The 20,708-nt window shown below is 40.3% G+C and overlaps 1 protein-coding gene across 4 annotated transcripts in view; it reads left to right on the top strand.

Annotated features, from left to right (window-relative positions):
- The window catches only part of LOC127629767 (BCAS3 microtubule associated cell migration factor-like), a 303,774-nt gene that overhangs the window by 127,524 nt on the left and 155,542 nt on the right, over positions 1-20,708 (top strand). The gene's annotated exons all lie outside the window — the stretch shown is intronic.

Genomic DNA, 20,708 nt, shown 5'->3' with positions numbered 1-20,708 from the left:
TTTACTTTTTAAGTACATGGTATGTTAGAGACATTTCTTCCTGAAGAAAATCCCCAGTCCAGTTTAATTCGTTTAATAGGCTTCTTGTAACATTTGCATTAGATTAGACTGATCTAGTTTAAAGGAATTTTGATTCCACTTCTTTTTTCCCTTCATTCATCCAGTTATAATGTTAGGATAATCCAATCAACAGAGATCTGGTCAAGCTTGCACTTCTAAAGATGATACTTCCCCATTTTGAGCCTTTACATGTAGATATACTGTATAAACGAAACAAGAGACAATACATTTCTGAAAACCAAAGTACAAAGCAGTCTTTGCTCTTTTTCAGTTGCACTGTGTGATATTCTGCTGTGTATGCTAATACATATTCCTGTATGGCACAGTCTTTCATGTTTCATTGAAATCAAAGCACATCTTGCTAGCTGCGTTTGCAAAGCCCTTAAATGTGATTTGTCAGTGGAAGGTAGGCCGTGTCGTCTGTTGTGATGTTTACGGCACAAACACATTAACTGTATCTCACTGTCAGTTTTTTTAATCTTTAAGATAGCGCTGACTCTTTGTGGTGTCTTCAGATGTACCTGCTGTTCCCTTACATCTACTGACTTCCTGTCAAGTAAACTGTCTCGTAAGCATCTTGCATCGCCACTCCTCTAAACCCTCACCTCCAGAAGAAAGAAAGTAACCATCTTTATCACAGAACTCGCAAACCCCTCTTCCCAGTCATCCTCATCTCCCCTCCCTCTCTCTTTCTTTCCATCCTGTCTGGAGAAGAGCTGCAGGAGTCTTCTTTATGGGCTGATGCTTATCAGTCTGTGTGTGATTGCTCAGCTCTCAGGCCTTCAAGCAGTGTGGCGCCTCCTCTTATCAGTGCTCATCGCTTTGTCTTTGTGCCTTCAAAAGACTTGCACAGCCCTGTTTGTCCTGCGGAGATGCCCCTCTTCTGCCATGATTTCACTTTTTGTCTCTGTCCCTCTCTAGTCCATGCTGTCCTGTAGGATCTGATATACCGTTCTCCAGGACCGTGTCCCTGTGTTGCTTATAGACCTCAAGGTAGACCCTGTATGGTCATACGGCACCAATGAGGCCATGAGGAATAGATACATAGTTCAAATATTTTTTTATTGTTGTTTTTTGTGCAGATAATATATTTATTTATTTTGTACTTTTATAACCCAGATGAAAAAACTAGTGCTGTCAGTCCATTCATTTTTTTAAATCGCGATTATTCACATAATTTTGAAAGTGCTGAAATCTGACTATAAATACAGTACTTATTTCCTTCTTACAAAAGTAATCAAAATAATATGTAGCAATATAATGCTTTATTAACATTTTCCAAACAAAGCCTTCCACAATATAAAGACAATGTGATAAAACAGCACCAATTCAAGTAACATTAAACATTTCCCAAAGAACTAGTCCCCACATAGGTTACATAATTATTGCAATGGGTATTAAATCCCTTAAACTGTCATCCTCCACAATATTAATTTGCCCTTAAACTGTGGCTATCCGCTTTCCTACACCAATTGTGAAGCTGTGTTCATGATTCGCGTCAAAGGGGCAACGCTAGCGTCGTGCACCGCTTTAAACTCACCATGAAAAGCACTTGCAAACAAAAATGTCTCATTCTGCGTTTTGCTGATAAGATTTGGTGTGCTGCTGTGGTAATTAATATGTGCCTTACAAAGGGTGAAAAATACTTGTCCCGTCTGTGTTTGTTTTGTACATCAAATAGTGTTAATAGCTAATTTCTCCATCATTTTATCACTGACAGGGAAGCGCTTTCAGAGATGAATTTATTTACTGAGATAACGACCTCCGTAGCGCCATCATAGGATAGAGGATATCAATGGTCAAGTAGCGTGTTAAGACAGTTCTGCCCACGTTATGGTATTTTTTGCTTAGCTTGTAGGCTCCCCTTGGTAGAAGGGCTCTGTGGTGTGCCTCAGTGTAATGACACTAGGCAGACACATTACAATTGTTCCGCCCTTCACAGCAGTATTAACAGTAAATGCGTTAATCGCGATTAAGAAAAATGTAAGCTTTAAACTTTTTAAATTAATCGCATGCTTTAACATGTTAATTCTGACAGCTTAAATAAACACAATTTTACACTTACAGTTACCGTCAAGCATTTTTTAAATTTTTGACTTTTTATTAATTGTTCACAAATGCACAGGAAACAAATGCACAATACAAAACATGCTAAATTAAATTTAAACAAAACTAAACTAAAAACAAAACGTTAATTTTAAGGTACTAATACGTTTTTACATGTAAAGTTGTATATGTTAACAATACTGCAGTATGACCTAACATGAACTAACAATTTACTATGGTATTTTTGTTAAATTATATTAATCAAGATTAACACATGCGGTAACTCTTTACAATAATGTTCCATTTGTTAACAACATTAGTTAACATAACCTAACAATTAAAAATATTTTTACAGCATTTATAAATTTTAGTTAATGTTAATTTCAGCATATAGTAATAGATTTTTTTAAATCAAAAGTTGGATGTGTTAACATTAGTTAATGCACTATGGACTAACATGAACAAACAAAGAACAATGACATTTTTTAATAACTAACGTAAACAAAGATTAATACATTCTGTAAAAATATACTGTTCATTGTTAGTTCATGATACCTAATGCATTAACTAATGTTAAGAAATTGAACCATATTGTAAAGTGTTACCATATCAATTCAATTCAATTTAATTCAATTAATGCACCAGATACAAATGGTTTATCAAAATGTTCTTTGTTGGTCATAGTGTTCTAGATTATGTCTTAATATCACAACCCATGTTTTTGGTCAACTGGATTTCTTTTGGCATAATGTATTTTCAATGTTACATCATCTGAATGATCGACACTAATATATTGACTATGCATCTGTCCTTCGCTGCCTTATATTTACATAAATATTGAAAAATAAGACAATGTAAAAGCTGACTTTTACTATGACTAAGGTCTATTGTTTAGGCTCAGCAGTTAAGTGACTCATGCCTGCTTGTGTGGACATGTGGTCTTTACATGCTAAAGTAAGTGCTGTAGGCAGATCACATGAAAATATCACAGCTTCACTGGCTGTTATGTTTTTACGACTGTTACTCTGCTGTGTGTTTTGGTGGTGTCCTTTGTGGTATATATCACCCCTAAGGGAGTCGCGGCTCCATATGGCCATCTCAGCCGGATGTGTGCGCTGACACTAAACCCCATAAGCAGCGTCCGTCATCTTGACACAGCATATCAGTAGAAAGAAAGAATCGCAGATCCACTGTCTCAGCTTCCCAAAATCAATCGGACATGCAGCCGGCATTATCGATACTCCTATCTGGTCCCCGAAGCGTCACCCTGGCCCCGCTAGACTATACAGCGCATTGTGCAAGGGAAGACAGGAGGCGCTTAATCTGTTTGAACCTATGATAAAGCGAGCTGGAACACAAGTCTCTTTTGATTATATTTTGTTATGACTCAGTAGCAGAAACACCCTGTCATTTGTTCGGCGAGAGCACTTTTCCTTCCTGGCCCACTTGTTATGTGTGTGGCGTGGCAGGATAGCAGGGGCCTATCAGAGATCAGGAGATGAGCGGGCGACAGTGCACGAAAGATGCTGGCGTTTATGAGTTTGCTATCATGTCCTGGTAGAAGTCGATGATAGCTGCAAGTGTGCCTTGTGTTGTGTCAGGGGCAATGACGTGTGTTTTTGCTCATCTATATGAGTGTATTGTTGTTGTAGTACAACACTAATCTACATTACCCATTAAACAGATCTCTGGAATATTTGATTCTGATTGGTCATTTAGAATCAGTATGTCTGAATAAGGTCCGCACATTCGAGGATAATGTGATATTTGTCATCCAGGTATTGCGAGTTATCTTTCTTGTTCTCGTTTCACTCTGCAATCACTAAAAGTAAGCTAATGTTATAGTTTAAACTCAAATCATTATTTCATTTATTTATTTGACAAGTAGTCATGTAATATGCAGAATAATTAGCAGTCAGGTGATCATTTACGCAATATAAACACCAACCAAACTCTGACACAAACCTGAGGTTGAATTCAGCTGTTTCTGGCGACTTTGCAGTCTCTTTTTTTCTCATAATAATGTATTTTAAACAAATCGTTATTTGATGTCCATTTAATTATTTATTTGCTTAGTAACTGTGTAATAATCAGGATAATCTACAGTCAGATGTCATTACCACAAAATAAAACTCTTCAGGGTGATTGAAGACCACTTACATAGTGACCGTTGTCTATAGCAACACCGTATAACTGACCGCTTCTCTGTGCAAGCTAGGTTTTCTACATAGCAGTGCTCCTGTTCTATCTCTCTCATCGCTCCAGGGTTCCTACAAGGAAGCTAATGACATAATTTCAAACTCAAATCAATATATAATGTCCATGTATTCATTTAGTTAATTTGCTGTGTAATAAGCCCTTACTTAGTTGCAGTCAGTGGCCAGTGCTGATGGCCATTATCACATTGTGACTGAAAAATTGCTCTGATTGATACGTATCATCGCCAGAGTGTTGCTGCCTGGTTTTTTACATATCTACTACCCTCACATAGCCCTCAGGTGCAGGGTGTATTTGTCTGTGTGTGTGGGTGAGTGGCAATACAAAGCCATCTCTGTGCATTGTGTAGTGGAGTATATAGTATGCTCCTCTGGGCTGGTTGTGCCTTCAGGCCAGTAAGACAGGCCTGAGCGCTCCCCTGGTTTCCTCTCCCAGCATGGCTGAGTGCTCATAGACCGGGCACCTGGACTCTACCTGCATCCAGCAGTAATGGATCCTCACCCGTGGTCTGTAATTACCTGGATGGTCATAAAGGTGGCTTGTTGTTGGAGATACTGTGCACATTCAAGCCAGAGGGATCTTGACGCAGCTCAAGGAGGAGCCTGTGCCACATGATCTCCTTCAAAATTGAGAGATGTTTTTGAGCTGTCTATAGATTGGGGAACCATTCCCGTGACCCAGAACTCGTGCTGCCGCCCTGACCTGTCTCTTTCAATAGTGACTTGCCACCTGCCCCAGGCCCCCCTCTCCGCCACACTCACTGACTCCATTATTCTGCCCCTGACCTGGAAGTCCCCATTACAATACAGAGGCTGCCGTGGACGCCTGGCTAGATTGGCAGAATCTGCCATCTAGATCTGAATTTGAAAGATGCCATTCTTATCATCCACCTACTGTTGAGGCCCAAAGACCTAATCTACCATTGCTATCTCATTCCCTCCTATTTTTCTCTCTTTCTTTCTCTTTATGTCTCTCTCTCTCTCTCTCTCACACACACACACACAGTCAATGTTTTTTTCAACGCTTAATTGCCATGATTTTTTGCATACAATATCATCAAAGCAAAACATAGGAAAAAAAGAAGGTGCCATCAATAGTAATATGCATGGGTGCGTAGATCCTTTAAGTCCTGTAAGTTTCAAGAAATCCTGAATGGAAATTCTTGATATGCGAATAAGCTCTTAAAATTCACATACAATTTAATGCGTTTGGAGGAGGTGGATTTTCTAGAGTTTCGAATGAGATAAAATGCACATTAAACTGATGGAAAGTGCTTATGAACGGATGACTTGTCATGGCCATTTGTAAAATGTGATGGCAAAGCGCTCTTCGTATGGTATAGGTGTGCGAGAGCTTGAAGTGACTGGCTCAACACAAGGCCCGACCAATGCACAAAATTCTTCAAATATAGACCTGGTTAGTCGAAAGTGCTTCACCCTCAGATCATCGTTAAAGTGGGTCCTCACAATCCACCAGAACTGAGGCTGTCAGTGAATGGGAATAGCCATTTTTGCCCTCATTAGGTGAGCTATTGCACTTTTTCTGTGACGTCTCCTGTCAAAAGAGCAAAGAGGTCATTCAGCTGCACCATGACATAATGGCGGGCTCCCTCAGGATAATGCGCATATACAGTTCATGGAAATGTGCAATGTTATGCATTTTCTTTTGAAAAAAATGTTAAACTGTTTTATTGAACAGTGCAGTATGTTTAATAATAGTTTGGGTGTAGACCTGCATTTAAGGAGTGACCCAAGTCATAACTAGGGACCAAAATATCATAGAGACTTAAGAGTGGGCTCCTCTGACATGGTCCAATAATCAAAAACTCAGAACACACCAGCAACCACCTACCAAGGCCTTTGCAACCACCCATGACACCCTAGCAACCACATAGCAACATAATAAAAAACACTGGGAACATCTTAGTAACCATATAGCAAACACTTACAACATCAATGTTGTGTTAAATTATAAATGTGCTAGGACAACTCACATTTTTACAAAAAGTAAAAATATTTTTGTATAATTATGACTGGCTCTATATGTGCATACTGAGGGCTGCTTTGTGTGCGTGTGTAGTGCCAGAGGCAGGAGCAGCTGCTCTTTAAAGCGACTGAATGGATAGCAATGTGTCAGGCATCTGCTGTGTACTCGCTCAAATCTTTTACCTCTGTAGCGCTGCAAGCCACTCCATCACACACACACACACATACAGTCTACATCTGAATCCCCCTCTCCACAACCTCCATGCACTGATAAATGACTGGGTCACAAAGTTGTATTTTAGGATCTGTCTTTTGAATGCTTTCCAGCCACTTTTGTTTGCTTGAACTCTTTATTCATGGCCTTCATAGGAGTGGGCCTATGTGCATTTGTGAGTGTGTGTGTTTTGGGGGCATTATCGGGGCACATCTGGTCGAGTGGGGTTAGATGTTGAAGTGTGATGAGGTGACAGGAAGGACATGTGCAGACATTGGCACTTCATGCGCCATTAAGATCCTTACAGCCATGATGGCAGACGGCACTGGGCGAGTTGTAGACCCTTCTCACCCTGACCTAAATATCTTAGTCTTACACCTAACCCGTTAATTCTATGTTAATTCTTGCAGATAAAATTTGATGAGATTTTATTTGATTTAAGAATTCTGTCCACAATGAATGTGAGACTGCTGTGCATTCTGTCTCACAGACAATCAGAATCATGTTTAATGTAGTTATGAGAAGCATGATTTTGTTCCAATAAGAGTTCAGAGTGGTCAGGACTTCCAAGCAATATAAGTGATTAGAAACCAACAAAATGTTCTGTCATTTTAGCAAGCTTACACATATGTTTACGCATATGATTCTGGCCATTATTTTGTCACGGCAAATTTTTCTTGTCATATTGAACAATCGACCGTCTTTGATTGCTAAGTGTGAAATGTTCACTGACAGCCAATGAATCTTAGCCTCAGTTGAAGTTCTGAAACATTTTGTGAGAAATGTTGTGTCACGGTCATGCAGTGTAATTGTTCCAATGACAGATGAGATTAAACACCCAATCAGCAATGTCAATCGAGACGATTGGGCCCAAAGTCTTGGCTACAATGTGTATTGTACAGTCTGACATACAGTAATGTTTTACAGTGTGCCATGGCTTTTACACAAAATCTACTAGTATCAGTCTGACAAGCAATGATCGTAAAGCACCATTTAAATTGTACAGTGTGCACCCGGCTTTTGGTCAAAAAAATCACTTCCATGATTAACATGGAAGTGATACCTTAAAATGGCCATTCATAACAAACGCCTGCTTGCGCTAAGACAAGCAAGACAGAGCGCCATGAAAGGGCAGAATGCAGGAGTCTCATGTCACGTTTAACAACAGTTAAATACAATTTTAACCAGCATCTAAAAAAACACGATGACCCCTTAACGCTTTTCGTTTTTATCGTGTCGCTTCTGATTAGAGCATGGTGTACCATAGCATATAGATTCGTACATATGTGTCTCCTGCTACTGAAATGCTTCCCATTCCTGTCTCAGCGATTAGGATGCCTCAGCCTGTGAAAGTACAATACATACTTGCTTGAGGCACAGTGTGTTCTATCTCCATCCTGTGTGTTTTTGTTCGTTGCATGCGTGTGTGTGTGTGTGTGTGTGTGTGTGTGTGTGCCCGCCTGCATGCTTCTAACAGCCGCAGAAAAGCACAGCTCATAGTTTTGGTCACGGTGTCCCTGCCTGCCACGTCCAAACGTAACAGCGCACTCGCTCAGAGTGATGGGCCATCTCCAAGATAGGGCCACAATTAAAAGCTAAAAACAAAAGCTCTCCACGCCAAAGTGTGGGCCTCAGAGACTCAACATATGCCCGGCGCACCCAGCACAGCCCTCCAGACACTAATGGAGTCTGACAATGTCTCTGCACGAGGCAGCATTATCTTCCCCCAGCATGCACTCTCACTCCATAATGTATTGATCGGGCAGCTGCGATGGTATTTTTTACACCTCTGAGCCGGCACCTGATGTATGCAACTTCATTGAGTCATTATGGCGAGCGCAGAGCAGTGTAGAGAAAGAGCTGTTAAAAATGAATAGAGGATGAAAAATGAGAATGCAGTCCATATAAGACCACCTCTTCCTCACTGCTCTCCAACCGGGAGACAGCAAGTCTGTCGCATTTATTTTGTGTGTTTTTTCCGTTTGTCTATGTGAGAAAGCGTTTGTCGTAGTTAATTATCGTATGTATTTGTCACCATCCACAGTAATTATAGATTTATTTATCTATATCTATATTTTTATCTATATATTTTATTTATTTGTGGAATAAAATTTCTGAATAACCAAACTGATATCGACCTCATTTTGATAGAGTATTTCTTTCCCTTTTTTGGATTGTCTTTGATTATCTTTAAGGGATAGCCAAAATGAAAACCCCAAAATACCCCAAAATTTTAATTCTGTCCTTATTTACTCACCCTCATGTTGTATGACCAAACCTATATGAATTTATGTCTTCCATGGAACACAGAAATGTTAGGCAGAACTCAAACTTCTTTTCCAGTCCAAAAAGAACATTTATTGTTTTCACTCTGCAAATTTTTGTTTTTGTTTTGAAATCTGCCTCATGTGGTGTTAATTTGAATAGCCCTGCATCCATAACATATGTAATTGTTGCGGTGAGGTACTTCAACACTGAAAGTGGTCATATTGTATATTGTATTATTGTATTATTACATAAAAGGAAATGTTAAGCAAAATGTGAGTCTCAGTCACCATTCACTTTCATTGTATGGAAAACAGATCCACTCCTTTTGAGTTGCACAGAGGAATGAAAGTCATAAGGGTAAGGAACGGCATGAGGGTGAGTATATGATGACATAATTTTCATCTTAGGGAAATTATCACTTGAATATTTATGTTTCATCTTCCACAATAATTATGTTTATTAATGATTATAGATGATCTATGGAATAAAAGGAGATGATTGCAGTGGCATTCCAATTGGCCAATTTTCTATTGACCTCATTTACATCCAAAGTGGGCATGCTCTTACCATGTGTGTTTGGAATGAGCTGCTGTTGAAGGATGACTGGGAAGCTGTTGATAGATGTGAGAGGCTTCTGGAAGTGAGGTAATGTGACATGGTCACATTGTCCTGGACAGCCCCTCCCCTCTCTAGGTGTGGAGGTGAGGTACTGCGGGTCACTTCCTGAGCAGATGAGTTTCAGTGTGGGAAGATGATCTAAGCTCACCTGCCCTCCCCGGCCCACAGAGCAATCCTTTGTTTATTCATTTAGTGCAGCAGATTAACCCTGACCAGCGGGCCTTCATGGAAACAGTATCCAGGTGACAGTGGAGAGGTGAGGAGCCTCTCTCTCTCTCTCTTCACCTGAAAATAAATGTCTGATCATTTACACTTGTGTGTTTCCAATTAGCAAGGAACGTCTGAAATGTCTAGGCTGGATTCCACTGTAGCTTCCTCTAGGTGAACCTGATGAAACATGCAGTGCTGACCACTCATACATTCTCATTCACTACAGCTGTAAACAATCCATGATTTAACTGGTTATTTTTTCTTACTCTTTATTGCTCTGAATTATTATTTTGTTGTGACGTGGAACACAAAGGAGATATTAGGCAGAATGATAGCCTCAGTCACCATTCACTTTCATTATTTGTTCTTTGGAAGATACAGGTTTACAGGTTTGGAACATGTGGGTGACATGGATAAGTATGTACCTGCCTCAGCATCCACCCAGAACACCATAGCAACCACATAGAACACCATACCAAATGAACAGCCTTGTAACCACGACAACACCCTAAGATAGTGGCATTGAGTTTTGCAAAGGCAAGGGCCACTCACATTACTTCAGAAATTGTAAAAATCTAGTTTTTGTTATGTTTAGCTTTTGTCCATCTGTCCATTCTGTCTTGATCTTCCTGAGCTGAGCGTCATCAGCAGCAGAGAGAGTGAGCGAGGCAGAAAGTGCACACCTCGCACATTTGATTTACAATCTGTTTTGGCAGGCCAGGCAAACAGGAGACACTACTTCAGAGTATCAAACAGGTCTTGACAGTTTACTTGGAGTGAGCTCTTTCTGTTCTTTTTGCTGTTCTTTTCTTTTCCTTGTTTGAGTTTAGGTAGATTTGTCTATGACACATTTGTTTTAGGGTAGGTTTGTGTAGCCATAGAGGAAAATGTGTAATGTTTGCTGTCCATTGCTGTGTACACTTCAGAAGACTCTGTGCCTCCCTTTCCCTCCCCTTGGGAATGTTATCAGTAGAACAGGAAGCACAAGTTATCACATTCTTGGTGCAAACAGCTTTAGAAGAATCCATTAATTTGACGACAAGAGCACAGGACCAGATGTGAAAATCTCGCTTGATTTGAACTTTGCCCAGATCTTATCACAGTAATTTATACCTCATTGTCTCAGTACAGGGCTGGAAAGCATCATTTCCAGATAATTTTAATGGATTTCTCTCCCCACTCCCTTTCTCCCCTTGTTTCAGAGGCCTAGAAAATGTGGGTTTGTGTGAAATTATGAAAAATGCTTTCATTAGTATTCCTTTGGCTTTCCAAAACAGACTCTGCACATGGACTGTCCTCCCTCTGTGCGCCCCCATGCGTAACACCATTCAAATGAACTCCAAAATACATCCCTCCTCAGGCCAAAGGGCTCGCTGCCAGCTATACCCCAGATCCCAGAATGCCTGTGCACATCACTGTGAGCTGTCTCTGCATGAAGACGGGTTCACCAGGATGAGACTGGGGGCATGCTGCCACGTACTTATTCATCGCTGGCCCTCCAGAGTGGCGCACCGCTGATTGACGTCCACTGCGGTCAAACAAATGCAGCTCTCTCGTTAGAGCCACCACTGTGCCAGTATTTAACCCATTCTGTTACATTTAACTCTGCCAGCTGTAACAAAGTCACATGGGAACGGAAATGTATTCAGGAGCGACGGACACGCAAAGCAGTCTTTCCCAGAAACGTGTTTCCAATGAACTCCCCAAACTGCTCGCATGTAAGCGGTGGTCAGGCATACAGGATAATTTATTCTGCTCTGGATAGACTTGTCATATTAATTACAGTCTAGAAAGGCTGGATGGCAGGTTGGAGTCACCTTAGTTATTTTTGGAAGCCTTGAGAAGGTAGTGCATGCTTTCTTTTTGCATAACTTGGGGAAATGGCCTAGCAGTGAACACTCTGTCTGGACTATGTACGCAACTCCTGACAAACAATACCTTTGAAGTCATGGTTGAACCCCCTTGTTCCCTGTGAAGGTATCAAAAGGGTTATGCAGTCTTGAAATTAAATTTGTATTTATATTTTGGGTGATGCTTTACAATAAGGTTCCAATTGTAACATTACCTAACATGATCTAACAATGAACAATACTTAAGCATTTATTAAACTTAGTTAATGTTATTTTCAACATATTCTGTATAAATACACTTTTAAAATCAAAAGTTTTATTGTTAACATTAGTTAATGCATTAACATGAACTAAAAATGAACTATAGTATTTTTATTAACTAATATTGACAAAGATTAATAAATGATCTAAAAATATGTTGTTTATTGTTTGTTCATGATACTTGTATTTACTAATGTTAACGAATGGAACCTTATTTGTCTTTCTAATTTGGTTTAGTTTTGATTCGTTTTCACTCTGACTGTCAGGCAACGAACGTCCTTATATGTAGCCTAATATGTCACACCAATACATTTTCGTTTGAAAACACAGTAATTGTTTCAACAACATAATGGCATTTTCCTCCACTGAAAAATGGAGACTTGCGACGAAAACATTGTTGTTATGAAACTGAAAACAAATATGGATTAATGTTGATGTGGCTTTTGTTTTAGTTTAGTTTCTAAAATACTTTCCATCATAAATGTCAATTAAAATGATTTTGAGGTCATTGTTATTTTTAGTTTTGGAGTCCAGTTTTTTCCAACTATAAGTTTTCATTTTTATTTCAGTTAGTGAAAATGTTATAATTTAGTTTTCGTTAATATTAACACTGGGTCTCAGGCCATTTACCTGCTCAACTGAAGCACACAAGCATTCATTTCAACTGACTGGCAATGCAAATATGCTTGTACTTTTGAGCTGTTAATTTCTTGCTGGCTCTGGGGAGGATAACACAAATATAAGTATAACGCAAGGTGCTGTTTGCGGCAGTTAAACATGGCATTTCTACAGACTGTCTGGTGCTGGCTAATGCTCCTGGTGCCACTCGTCCATTAATCGGTGCTTGTTTGCAATGAGGTCAAGGAGGCCAGAAATGCACCTCAGTTGCCATTGGCAGTAGGGAGATAATGAAATATGCCTGGGAGCCTGAAGCCCAAGGCGGTGTCTCTCTCTCCACGTTTCTGTCGCTCTAAACTAGGATGAGCGCTATGCGGAAAATAATTTAGTAAATTAGTTGGAGTAAACCCAACAGTGAGCCCCAGATCCAATCATAAAAAGGAAAGAAAGAAGGAAACAGTGAGAGACTGTGAGCAAAAGACACCAAAACAATTGTCAATCAAGCTACAAGTATGTGTAAATGATTTGGTTTCCATTTCTACCACCAAAACATTGAATGGAAGACGTATTCCTTGTACTCTAATGCATATTCCTGCTGGCAATATTCTAGTTTTGTGCATCAGTTCAGTCTTTTGAAGCACAGTCAATCAGTACGTCGACATGCACAGATATAATCGAGCTTCTGCAGGTTTTTACGTAGTCGAGATTTACCCTTCATCTGTCTGTCCAGATGCTTAACATGCATAATCGAATATTTGTGGGCATGACATAAAATATGCCAGGTTTTATGCATGTTGTGGATCATCCATGTCTGTTAAAGCATTTGCCCAATATCAAGTCCAAATTTGGTTAGAATTAATGTGCAAACTTTCTAGACAAAGACGAGATAGAAGCACAATATCTAGATCTGTAAGTCTGGCTGGGAATATGAATTAAAAGAGTATTGACGATGACTACCACCCCTGGAGTCATGAGTTTGAATCCAGGTTGTGCTGAGTGACTCCACCCAGGTCTCCTAAGCAACCAAATTGGCCTGGTTGCTAGGGAGGATTGAGTCACATGGGGTAACCTCCTTGTGGTCGCAATTAGTGGTTCTCGCTCTCAATGGGGCATGTGGTATGTTGTGCGTGGATCGCGGAGGTGAGCACGAGACTCCACTTGAGAGTCTCCACAGTGTCATGCACTATGAGCCACGTGATAAGATGCGCAAATTGACGGTCTCAGAAGTGGAGGCAACTGAGACTTGTTCTCTGCCACCCGGATTGAGATGAGTAACCCACCAACACGAGGACCTACTAAGTAGTGGGAATTGGGCATTCCAAATTGTGAGAAAAAGGGGATAAAAAAATAACAATTTATTGTTTTAATATGAAATTGAACTTTTAAAGTGCATGAAAGCGTACTGACTGTAATCAAGGAAAGATTGAGCATTGCCTAGCCAGAAAATGGCTTTTACTGACCCCAAAAATGTTTTCCACCAAAGCTTTGTTGTGAACTCCAATAAACACAATGATTTTAATTACGCGTCAAGCATTTTGAGTCATTTTAATAAATTAGCTCCACATGTTCCTCTCCTCTTTTTTTTCGCTCCACTCCCATCCCCTTTATTGAATCACCTACTGTGTGTTAGCACCAAGAACACTTCCTTTTCTTTTTCTACCACTACAGGCATGAGAGTGTCTCTCTTCCAGGGGAGATATTATTTTTTCTTGTATTTTTTGGAGGTGTCTGTACAAGCCGTTTCTCATAATCCAAAGAAAGTCAGGCCACACAGAGATTACGTCTCTGAAAATGTTTTTAGTCCAGGGGTGAGAGAGACGACAGAAGTCCACCCTCTAACTCTACTCAGGCAGCTGTGGCAGGAAAATCAGGATACAATTTGGCACTTAAGGAGACTAAACGATTTCCTCCTCCCTGATGATTTGTACTGGGAAATGTGTCCGTGCACTGAAAATTACATCCGGGGAAATGTTATGTTTTTTTTACTAGTTTCAAATGAATAAGTATTCCTCTAACCTTTAACACACTGCACAATGCAGGCCTCTATTTCCTCACATTAACCTAATTTCTTAACTCTGAGCTTTGCTGGCATTTTAATATAGTTCTGTCATCGTTTTCTTGGTGGATGCCTTTTTTTTCAGGAGGTTGGCAATACTTCCGAAAGAAAACTCTGAAAGTATGGTGTTAAAAGCTAAAGTGTGTAATATCTACTTCACTAGCATTGTCACCAAATGGAATTCCAATAAATATTGTTTTCAAACAGATTTCTGAATATACCTTCTGTCTGCCATTGGTCCAACAAACATATAGTCCTGCCCCAATCCCATGCCATTGGTTGAGCCAGTGTTGCTATGTCAGGCAGGTTAGGCCACTCAAACAAACAGAGCACCATAGAGCCACAGTGTTAACAGTTTTTGGTTAAATCAACCTAAAAAGTATTTACTTATAGATGTCTCTGCAGATTAAGCTTAGGTAGGAGAAAATATTTTAATATCAAAATAAATACATGCTTTAACTTTTAAAAGCACTCCTCTCTCCACCTCCCCCTGGCCTGCAAGAGTTGTGCCTGAGACCCATCATCCTGAGCTCTGTCACCCCAGACCCTCTGTAGACATAAACAGAATGCACCACTAATTCTTTTATTTTGGCGTCTTGCACCCAATTGGACCCACTTTTAACCCCCCTGGCATTTTAATGTGGTCTGCAGAGAAACCTGAGCTCTGTGTTCCAGACCCTTGCTCAGTGAAATGAATATGTGCCTGCAAATGTATTTGAAGTTGCATTCTGTTCTCCCACCAGTTAGACATTTAACTTAATGAAGTTTCTCTCTCTCTCTCTCTCTCTCTCTCTCTCTCTCTCTCTCTCTCACTCACTCACTCACTCACTCACCACCTCAAGTTGAATCTGTTCCAAAACCTACTAAGCTGCTTCCTTTGGAGGTTATGAATTTATCCTACACAACCTCATAAGATACCTAATTTTGGCAAAATTCTAAGGTATATCTGTGAGGGTCTTGATATTAAAGAAAAATCCAAGATCCCGGAAGGGTAAACAAGGTCTAAATGGCATACTGGACGTTCCACCTAAAGGCCCCTACTTCGACCAACTGCCCTCTCTCACACATTGTTTTTCTTTCCTTTTCTGTTCTTTTTCCCTTCCCATTCACAATAAAACTCCATTTGTACAAATCCAACTGTAGAACACCACAACCTGCTGTCTGAAAAAAAAATTATTTAATGTCTGAACCTTTCGGCTGTTAATGCCTTTTTACAGGAAAAATACAGATAAACTGAAGTCTTGTGTGAAAGATTCTTGTCTACCTCAGCTTGCTCACACTCTTCCCAGATCTGTTTGTTCTCTCCAAGGCTGTGATGAGGTATTTAGTTCTCTGTGGGCCTAATGTGATTTGTGTTCAGGGTTAAGTGGTTGAAGATGCTGGTCATCGTTTTCTCAGATTTCTGAAGTATGTGCTAAAAATAAGCCCAGGGGAACCAGAGGTGTTGGGTCACTTACAGTAATGGCTTTTGTTTGATTTGTTTTTAAATAGCTCGTTCACACAGCACAGTTTCATGCTCTTGTGTTTTTAACAAACCCTTAACCCCAAGTATTAAACTTTGGTGCATAACTTGTCCTGCACCGTTTGTGCTACAGATGTGAGACCTCAAACTGTGTGACTTGTTAAGGAGAGGTTTGCTATTGTTTTTAACTGATTGTACTACCAACTTAAAATTAGTCATATTTTTGACTGGTGAATGAAAACGTTTGGACTTTCCAAATTGTAATCAACCTTATTTTCTTCTGGAGGAGGAAAATATTTGGACTTACTAACTTTTGATCAGACCTATTTTGTCTAGTGGACAAAAATAATTGGACTTGGCGACTAACGATCAGACTTATTTTCGTCTGGCAGACAAAAGAATCCCATAGCCTTACATTGAAGACTGAGGCCATATCTGAGAACCAGGGCTGGGTTGCAAGAAAATCCTTAAGTAAAGAAAACCCTTAGTTATAAGTGTAAGTGTAATGCATTAAGAGTTTAACTTGAGGGGTTTCTTGTTACCAGGCCCAGAATATCAAAGGATCTGCTTTTTTACCAAGGCCAGTAGGAATCCACCCAGAACACCCTAGCAACACCTTGGAAACCACCTTGACTGGAATTTGCTTGCATATGAAATAAATTCTCTCCCAGCTAATGCAGTTAATTATGCAAGGGACCTTCTAACTAGGTACATAACAAAAATCTTAATTTTACTAAATTTATTTTATTATATTTTCATATATGTGGTCACATTTTGACTTTTTTTGGGGGCGATTTTCTCCCCTTTTCTCCCCAATTTGGCATGCCCAATTCCCAATGTGTTCATGGTGGTGTAATGACTTGCCTCAATCCCGGTGGCAAAGGACAAATTTAAGTTGTCTCAGCATCTGAGACTGTCAATCTGCGCATCTTATTACGTGGCTTGTTGAGTGCATTACAGTGGAGACATAGCGCATGTGGAGGCCCACTGTGTTCTCCGCGGCATCCACGCACAACTCACCACGTGCCCCACCGAGAGCGAGAACCACATTATGGTGACCATGAGGAGGTTACCCAACGTGACTCTACCTACCCTAGCAACCGGGCCAATTGGATGCTTAGGAAGCCTAACTGGAGTCACTCAGCATGCCCTGGATTCGAACTTGCGACTGCAGGTGTGTTAGTCAGCGTTTTTACTTGTTGAGCTACCCAGGACCCCCCCTTTTTAAAAATGAACAAATCAATTTATTCAGTCAATCAATAAATAATATATTATATTTTAAATATGATTTGTATTACATTTTCATTCTTTTATTGCATAATTAGATCTATTTACAAGTATTTACATTGATTTGTTGAACATGTGCTAAAACCGTTACTGTCTAACAAAAAGCGTAATTTGTGTATAGACCACATGATAACATGATCACATGTTAACGAGACTGTAATGGAATGGCTTTATCTCATCTGTGCCATGCATAATTAGATTGAAATGTTTTTGATCAACAACTGACTGTAGAGAACAGAAAGGGTATTAAAAAGACATTATTCAATGACAAATGGCTTTGACACACAGTAAAAGGATCTTGAATACTCCCACTATACCACATAAATACTGGTGATTAAATGTAAACATTTACCAGCCAGTTGCCAAATATATATATTTTAGTAGAAAAGTGTGAAATTTGGTTGCAAATGAGAGTGATTTCCTCTCATTGTAGTGGAAGGTTTTAAATAGAGTAAAAGATTGATCTTGGGATTCAAGAATCAATATCAGAATCGTTTAAATGTAGATTGCGATGCATCAGATAATCTATATTTTTACCCACCTATTAAACATCTTAACATCAACATAGAAATTAGCTGACAACCCACAAACATATCCCTAACCCTAACCTTATCAGAAAATTAAAAATATTGTTTATTTTGGAGATCTCCTCTCCCATTGCTCTTTACAACAACAAATCACATTTCTGCTGTGTAAAGCATGACCGTGTGTGTGTGTGTGTGTGTGTGTGTGTGTGTGTGTGTGTGTGTGTGTTCCACCCTATGAGCCTTGAAAAATCCACTGTGGAGCCTTTGGACTCTGCTCTGTGTATTTTAAACATATGGAAATCGGCATGGTTGCAGTCCCCTCACAACAGGCTTGTGCTTTCACTTGATTATATTATCTGTTAAACATTTTTTCCTCTCTGTTTTTCCTTCAGCACTTCAGAAAAAGGGGGAGCGGTATGTGACCCCTTCTATGCTGAGGGGTCAAGTGGTGATTGCTGATGTTGTCTGCTCTAAACACATGTTTGCCCTATGCCACTTACACAGTCCCCCAAAAGGTTTGGTAACTATTAAGTGACTTCCTAAGTCAGTTTTGGAGTCAGGCCTCAGTGGACTGGGTAAGAGAAGGGCTGTGGACCATTGTATGTGTATGTTTTCTAACTACATGCCTTTATGTCTGCACGGAAGGGTGTGCAAGATCCTTAGTGTAAGTTTGTTTGTTGGGCATTGAGCCACTAGCTGCCTGATGCTTCTCACACAGGTGATTATTTGTCTGGCATCTGATCGAGACGTGGTAAAGCTCATGCGATTCGGTCCCAGACAGGAAGAGCCATGGTAAGCTGTGTTATGATAGTGGATCAGCTGCTAAGAGGAAGAGCTGTGAACTTCACATGGGAGCAGAGCCGCTGAGTCTGACCGTGGCAGCCACCTCAGGGCCCGGCAGCCCAACAGGAAATGAAAGGATCATTTAGTTTGTTGCAGATGAGCAAGAGGGAAAAGTGAAGGGACGCTGCACTATGACGAGACCCAAGACACATGGTTTTAAATGAATAGTTCACCCAAAACTGATAATTCTGTCATGATTTTCTCATGTCTTTCAAAATTCATGTGCATTTGTGGCTTTACCTCTCCTGTGCCTGTGGTGACCTAGTAGAGGGTAAGTGGAAAATGGTCGTGTGGTGGGATGAAAAGGCAGTTGTCATGGCGGCAACAGTATCTTGTTTTACTGCTCTCGGTGGTATGAGATTTGTGACAAGCCAGAGCAAAGGTTGCTAGCTTCCCTGTCCAAGTGAATGTATCGCCTTCATTTCAGACCTCCAGTGCCTGTGTTCTCCATTCTGACACCTCGCCCCACACTCTCGCTTAAAAGCCTCTCTGCAATTCAGCATTTTATCCATTATAATGCATTTCAGGTGGTTTTGTCACTGATACTTCAGTTATTATGAAATCACAGGATGTGAGGCTCATCTCATCATTCTCTTTCCTTAATTACTGCAGTCTGGTCTCTGATTAGAGATTGCTCTGGGCACATGGTGGGCAGATGAATGCATTACCTGCACTTCTCAGAGCTTCCTGCTTGGTGCTGGAGAATTCAGGGGTTTGATGTGAGGTTGATGGTTTGGATATAAGAGCTGATGGTATGCCATGATACCTGAAGATCTTTCCTGAACCCCATATGCATTCATTCCATGCAGAGATAAGAACGCTACCCTGCACAGCATAAACATTTTGTGTTTCACAGGAATTCAAGTCATGCCGAGTTATGCCATGTGATAAACCTATTTTAGCTGCAATAATGTTCAGAAAACACTTACATTTGGGTATCAATATCACAATATCTAACTTCCAACCCCCCTCTCCCCCTTTTGAACACAAATCTTCGAAATGACTTAACCGAATTAAAATGGTTGCAGTTCATGAAGCCTTTGGACTAATAATTGGTAGTATATCTTTAGAGAAGACACTTTTTTTTTGTCCAAAATTCAGAATTAATTAATATTTACCCTTTTTTTAGACCCTTTTTATGGAGGTCACACAAGCTAATAGTAGTTATCACCTCCCTTCCATGTCTGTAGATGAGGTCAGGTAATGTCATTTTTGGCCTGCTCTGCTATGAGCGTGTGAAATGGCGGCATTGCTCATGCATCATTGCTTTGTCAGGTCCAGAGCTGTGCTCAGGTGAGTCTGCAGTGCACTTGATTCCAAAGTGCTGGGGGTGAACAGCTTAAGTGTTGTCACTTGTGAGAAACACCTTGCTACTCCAGAGCTACATGGCAGCAGGCGCAAGGCAAGCTGAGATGACGTGTTGTCGTCCATGGCGACACATGGCATCAGAAGCACCTAATCTGTCTGAACAAGCTGTCTTTTGAGTGAGCACTGCACATTTTCAAAGGGTAGTGGGTGATGTTTAGGAAAAAGTGCAGTGGGTTCCTCTTCTAAGCCATCATCTGTCAAATGGATGCTTGTTTGAATTTGATCTTTAAGCCAGTGTAGCGACATCATTGCAAGGAGCCTTGTCTAAATGTTTACAGAAAATGATTCGCAAACAAATGAAATTTGGACCGTAGACACAAACACGTGTACTGCAGAGAAACAAAAGAAAACAAAAGGGTTTTTTTGTAGGTGAAGGTTCTACGGTTGTATTGGCCAATGTTGCTGAAAGTGACGCACAGATTGTAGATTGGTGCTGAATGGGTCATTGGGAGATGGCCTGAGGCTCACTGATCAGACATAAGAAAGACTCTGTATGCCAATAGAGGGGTGATTAAGATGTCTATTTGACCCCAGGCTTGTGACATCCTCTGGACTAAACAGGCCTTTAAGCTGGCTGGTCTTCTGCATCCTCGTCCCTATGTCTGCCCACAGCGTTCCACTTCAAAGTCCTTACAGAACCAGTAAGCATCAACAAAAATATGTGCACAGCCATAAGAGCCCAAAGTGCATTTATGTGTGTGTTTGCATGAGTAAATAAGTGAGTGCTCTAACAGTGTGAATCGGTGAGGTGCGGCGAGACATTGTTAACATGGTCCAGCTTAAAGGCGAGACCAGTATTCTTGGGAGAGGACGATACT

Source organism: Xyrauchen texanus, chromosome 36 (genome assembly GCF_025860055.1).
Source record: "Xyrauchen texanus isolate HMW12.3.18 chromosome 36, RBS_HiC_50CHRs, whole genome shotgun sequence".
NCBI lineage: Eukaryota > Metazoa > Chordata > Actinopteri > Cypriniformes > Catostomidae > Xyrauchen > Xyrauchen texanus.
The sequence above is the reverse complement of the archived record's forward strand: the minus strand, read 5'-3'. Positions and strand labels throughout refer to the sequence as shown.